The following is a 7,066-nucleotide window of genomic DNA, read 5'->3' on the forward strand; positions in this document are numbered from 1 at the left end:
TATATATATAGGTGGCATCCATAATCATAAATCCATTTGTGCAAGTCCCCTTTATTTCGAATTCCTGGATCCGTCACTGGTAGCTATATTTGATATCGACATCATTGAGGTATCTAATCTAATCCATGACGATATTATATCAATTGATAAAGACGGTGTCATTTGTGCCTACGTCGATCACTTTCGTTGTCCTTTAAAAATAATATGGAAAATATTTTTGTCGGGGTATAGCACATTTTGATTATTCATGATTAAAATTTGTGCACACATAATGACATGATTTTTGATAATAAATTTTATATAATGTCAAACAGATAAACGGATGTAAACAACGAACGAAAGTTAAAAACCCCAAGCTGTAAATAGAGTTTATTTATCCAGTTTCAGGTCTTTTATGCTTTTAGTGAGTCACATGGAATGTGTGTTGTTGTTGAATGGACTGCAGCAAGGTTAATACATGCCTCTGTCGAGGAAATTGCCAATGCCTTCAATGCCTAACAAACTAACAAAATAATAACCATAGTATGACAGAATACCCATTCAACTATTGAATTAACGATGCAAAATGTTCAATACTGTACTCACATTTATTATTAATTGTAAAGTCTCCTTCGTAGTCTCTCAACTCCACATACTTGCAGTATTGTTTATATTTAAAACGCCACCTGGTGAGGCATAAACAACAACTATGCATTGTTTTTTTTTTTTGTTTTTTTTTTTTTGTTTTTTGTTTCTTTTTAATCTATATTTAAGTGTCATTCCTATGATGATGATGATTGTGATAATGATTATGATGATGATGGTGGTAGTTATGACGATATTGATGATGATATGACGATGATGATGTTGATGCTGATGGCCATGATGATGGTGTTGCTTATGATTATATTGATGGTGTTGATGATTGTTGAAGATTATCATGATAATGATGATTGCTGGTGATGATAATGATAATGATTGTGTCGATTGTTGATGACGATGATGGTAATGATGATGATGATGATGGCGATGATGATGATGGTGGTGATGATAATGATGATGTTGATGATAATGGGGATGATGTTGATGATTGTAGGATAAGAATCGATTTTTTTTTAAGGAAATGACTACCAATGGAATCAGTATATAATTTTAATTCTTCAAAACATGCACGATGAACGCAATGATATAAAATGACGTTCACAATAATTATGCAACAGTGTGGAGGAGGAGTAGACTCTCTCAGGTTTGCCACCTATTTCCGGGCTTCAAGAGGTGTCATATTTCCAAAATTTGCTCACCTTAGCTCCAACCATGGTGGGACTGAGGTGGGTAAGAACTCTATTTTTATGCTGACTTTAAAATGTTGTGGCTTCCCATGTGAGGAGAAAGGTAGTGGGTCCTGGTTACCAGCTGTTATTTGCGGGCATTCAGGTGCCAACAAAAAGTTATTCATTTATTTATAATAGCCGGACCACATGCAAAATTCTTCCGGCGGCTATGGCACCGGACCAATACGATTTAAAAGGATATAGGTTAGGTTCTTCGATTCGAGGACTAAATCACAAAATCCAGGTAACCAAATGACCAGAAGAGAGTGGCAAAAGGCCGGGTGGCATCGGGCCTATACCCGTTAATTTGAGATCGGCGCTTATTTATAGTGGATCATCATAATAATATTGGTGCAGTAATAATATAATTTTTAGCATTTGGTGCGTAAGGTCTACATTATTTCCACTCGGTCGTAGTCAAATATCTGCATATGTTCTCTTTACATTTCGCATAACACATTACTCTAATTTGGGCCTACTTCAGTTTTATTCAATGGACATTACACTGAATATTTTTGGCAGCACAATAAATACAAACATTATGAAAAAACAAAACACGGCTGAAATAATAAATATAGATGTGTATAAGAGACAGTCATAAATCCATTTGTGCAAGTCCCCTTTATTTCGAATTCCTGGATCCGTCACTGGTAGCTATATTTGATATCGACATCATTGAGGTATCTAATCTAATCCATGACGATATTATATCAATTGATAAAGACGGTGTCATTTGTGCCTACGTCGATCACTTTCGTTGTCCTTTAAAAATAATATGGAAAATATTTTTGTCGGGGTATAGCACATTTTGATTATTCATGATTAAAATTTGTGCACACATAATGACATGATTTTTGATAATAAATTTTATATAATGTCAAACAGATAAACGGATGTAAACAACGAACGAAAGTTAAAAACCCCAAGCTGTAAATAGAGTTTATTTATCCAGTTTCAGGTCTTTTATGCTTTTAGTGAGTCACATGGAATGTGTGTTGTTGTTGAATGGACTGCAGCAAGGTTAATACATGCCTCTGTCGAGGAAATTGCCAATGCCTTCAATGCCTAACAAAATAATAACCATAGTATGACAGAATACCCATTCAACTATTGAATTAACGATGCAAAATGTTCAATACTGTACTCACATTTATTATTAATTGTAAAGTCTCCTTCGTAGTCTTTCAACTCCACATTCTTGCAGTATATTTAAAACGCCACCTGTGAGGCATAAACAACAATTATGCATTGTTTTGTTTTGTTTTGTTTTGTTTCTGTTTTTTTAAGTGTCATTCCTATGATAATGATGATTGTGATAATGATTATGATGATGATGGTGGTAGTTATGACGATATTGATGATGATATGACGATGATGATGTTGATGCTGATGGCCATGATGATGGTGGTGCTTATGATTATATTGATGGTGTTGATGATTGTTGAAGATTATCATAATAATGTTGATTGCTGTGATGATAATGATAATGATTGTGTCGATTGTTGATGACGATGATGGTAATGAAGATGATGATGATGATGATGATGATGATGATGATGATGATGATGATGATAATAATAATGACGATGATGGTGTTGGGAGATGATGATGGTGGTGATGATAATGATGATGTTGATGATGATAATGGTGATGATGATAATGTTGATGATTGTAGGATAAGAATCGATTTTTTTTTAAGGAAATGACTACCAATGGAATCAGTATATAATTTTAATTCTTCAAAACATGCACGATGAACGCAATGATATAAAATGACGTTCACAATAATTATGCAACAGTGTGGAGGAGGAGTAGACTCTCTCAGGTTTGCCACCTATTTCCGGGCTTCAAGAGGTGTCATATTTCCAAAATTTGCTCACCTTAGCTCCAACCATGGTGGGACTGAGGTGGGTAAGAACTCTATTTTTATGCTGACTTTAAAATGTTGTGGCTTCCCATGTGAGGAGAAAGGTAGTGGGTCCTGGTTACCAGCTGTTATTTGCGGGCATTCAGGTGCCAACAAAAAGTTATTCATTTATTTATAATAGCCGGACCACATGCAAAATTCTTCCGGCGGCTATGGCACCGGACCAATACGATTTAAAAGGATATAGGTTAGGTTCTTCGATTCGAGGACTAAATCACAAAATCCAGGTAACCAAATGACCAGAAGAGAGTGGCAAAAGGCCGGGTGGCATCGGGCCTATACCCGTTAATTTGAGATCGGCGCTTATTTATAGTGGATCATCATAATAATATTGGTGCAGTAATAATATAATTTTTAGCATTTGGTGCGTAAGGTCTACATTATTTCCACTCGGTCGTAGTCAAATATCTGCATATGTTCTCTTTACATTTCGCATAACACATTACTCTAATTTGGGCCTACTTCAGTTTTATTCAATGGACATTACACTGAATATTTTTGGCAGCACAATAAATACAAACATTATGAAAAAACAAAACACGGCTGAAATAATAAATATTTAATAAGAAACAAATTATGTCATAACTCATCATTAACTATAATCTGCTCCCTTAAATTTGAATAAATAAAATATGTTGTGTATTAAGTAAAAGTGCAAAAAATTATCAGTGCATGAGTATACGATTCTTTACAGAAGACACTACGTCATCAAGGCTGTACACTGGCCTAGAGAAAAAATACACCATAGAATGGACAAAATGAGAATTGAGAACTGTCACGATTTGCAGATGGTATTAGTGAAAAAATGCTTTTAAGCAGCTCAAAAAATGAATTAAATGTTGAAATCGATTCAGGCTCAGCAGCAAGAAACAATGCAGTAGGGCTAGCTGTAAACGTAAACGAAATCTAACTCGGTATTAGGAGTGTACGTCTATGCCTAATTTTTGACAATTATCCTTCGCTAATACTATCCGATTTTATTTCGGAAAATAGTATAAAAATTGTTAATACCTAATTCTATAGTATAGTATATTTCTTCTTCTATCATTAATGGGCAAACTTCAATACTGAAAGCTCCTAGCCTATATGATTTGCAACCAGAGCACAAGAGTTTGGAGGTGTGGCTTTTCTTTCATTTTTTTTTAAATCGTTAATAAATTAATTTAGTGAATAAAATTAAAACAACTAAACCCCTTCCCTGAGATCTCCTAGTTAATTTCCCTCGTGGAAGATTCAGGAGGAAGCAAACCAAGTACCAAAAGTACCTACCATTGGCCAAGTAAACAAAACTTTAGGCCCTAAATAATAATTACCGGTAATGGCCCCACTTCTTAAATCCGCCACTGATTATTATGACGTCTTTGCGAGATTGCGTCAACGTAACACTGGAGTTTGTAAACGTGTGGTATTACTACTTAAAGGAATCTAAATAGATAGACCTGTCCGTGTAAAAGGCTATAAAGTTATTGTTTATTAACGGTTATATAAAATTAAATTTACTAACTATAATATTTTGAAATTAGGAAAAACAGAAATCTATGTATGCAGTTAATATTATACACTAGTATGTAAGAACGGGTCATGCAAAAGGAATAAATCGTTTATAGTAGAAATTGTGCACATTTGAGTTTCTAAAAATATTGACCTAACAAGTTTACATGCTTCCAATTTCAACAACGTACAGTACATTGTTTTCACAATAAATTTAGCCTTTGATAACCGTTGCACCCATAAAATCGATGTAGTGATTACTGAGATGGTTACGAAATGACAAACAATTGCGTTTTCACTCGGTTTTGGTGAACAGACAAAATTCCTGACAGTCATTCTTTCCATTCGCTTTGAAAAGTGGGATTTTAATTGCAGTGGGGGGGGGGGGGGAAATTGGTATGATGTCCCCCTATTTTGAAAAGTGTTGGACATGTCCCCCTGTCCCCCGCGGCAGTCTCCCAAAAAAAAAAAAAAAACATGTTTAATAGACGCCCAGAAATACATTTTCAGTAATGATGTTATGCAATATTGTAACATTTTGTATTTGCATTCCATACTTGTAATTTGCTGTGGCAATGACAGTCACAAAACTTGTGGGTGGGGGGATAAATTTCCCATTCTCCCTCCCTAAATCCACCCTGCATTCTTTCTTTGAAAATATTTGAGGGGAAACAAAAAGGAAGCGGGGTATAGGAAGTATAAGAAACACCTGGCTAAGTGATATCAAATGTTAATGGAAATGGTAGTAAACCTTCTTTGAAGAGGATACCCCAGTAACAAGATAATTGTGACTTCATAATTTATTCTAAAGGGTATAGAGTAAAAGATATAATATTCATTTTTAGAGTTAAATAACCCCCTTGGAAATAAAAGTGTGGCAAGCTCGGTCCAATTCGTATCAAGGATATTTCACATCTCTGATATTGAACAGATTGGATATTATGCTGTTTGTGTTAAACCATATTGTTGTTGATGAAATGGCCTTGTCTAGCTAAAATAAGGGTACAACTAATTCATTCACTTTATTTCAGATTAAATCCATAGAAATTATACGAGTAGTAATAAGAATCCTGTCACTCTCAATCTCTACACAACTCTTGTCCGTCCTGTACTTGAATATGGTGCACCAGCGTGGTACCCGTATCAATCTGGCCACATACATAAGCTTGGGCTACAAGGACTTGTTTTCCTTTTAAAAGTTGTTATTGATTTTATGACGATAGGCTAACTAAGCTAAATTTAATTTTAGTTAAAGATAGATTTGATATGATGTCCATCTCCTTTGTTTGCAAGTGCCTATTTTGTTTATATCACCTTGACATCTTCTCGTATATTTCTATTAATGCGCGGCATACAGACAATCTTAAATTTTCTCATTCCTTTGCCAGGACAAATACTTTTAAATACTAAATTTTTAATTCATTTCCTAGATTATGGAAGACATTACCTGCTGACCTCCGAAATTCTCTCCTTAATATTAGTTACAAATATTTTCTTAATCTGAATAAACATTACGCTAACTCTTAATTATTGAAATTAATTTTTAAATTTAATTTTTATTTTATTTTTACACTTTTTATATTTTTAATTTTTAATTAATCTTGTTTTATATATTCTAAGCGCAATGACATTTTTGATGATTTGTTTGACATTTTTACATTGAACATTTTAAGATAATTTTTAATTTCGATTTTTTACCTTTTGAAGAATTTTATTTTTACAAGTATTTGTGTTTTTCTCGTGAAGGGCCTCCACTCGACAGTGATTAATTTTACTTTTGGAGTGTCCTGTCTCTTGTTTTTTTGTCTTTGCCGTTTCTGTTTATGTACATTTTAATTGTTTGAGACAAATAAAATAAATGAAATGAAATACAATGTAATCATTATCTTCGTCGTATTCGCTGCCGTCGTCGTCACAACACACAAAAAATCACCATCATCACCACCACTACCACCATTTTTAATGTACCCTAATATTTTATGCATGTTTTTAAAATGTAAGTGTAATCATTCTGAGCTCTTCTTCCTTGATTGAACATGGAGGTATAAAAAATTCACACATTTATTTGTCTATTTTATACCTCCATGGTGTGACATACCTTTGTGATATAATCTGTAACACGTGCTCACTGACGGTTGAAATTTACACAATTCTTGGTAGCTAAGGATATGTATGGAAGGCAATCTCCGCCTAAAATAAGAAAGCCTGTTTTCCATGGTTTGTAAAGGTACATATAATCGTAAATGTACACATTTTACTTGTTGTATTATATTCCATATTCATACAAGAGCAATTTATTTTTTATACTGAAGTAAACAGAATCATGTTGACAACTTCA

The sequence above is a fragment of the Anneissia japonica genome, unplaced genomic scaffold (genome assembly GCF_011630105.1).
Source record: "Anneissia japonica isolate Jap-2015-1 unplaced genomic scaffold, ASM1163010v1 scaffold288091_len1417266_cov198, whole genome shotgun sequence".
NCBI classification, from domain to species: domain Eukaryota; kingdom Metazoa; phylum Echinodermata; class Crinoidea; order Comatulida; family Comatulidae; genus Anneissia; species Anneissia japonica.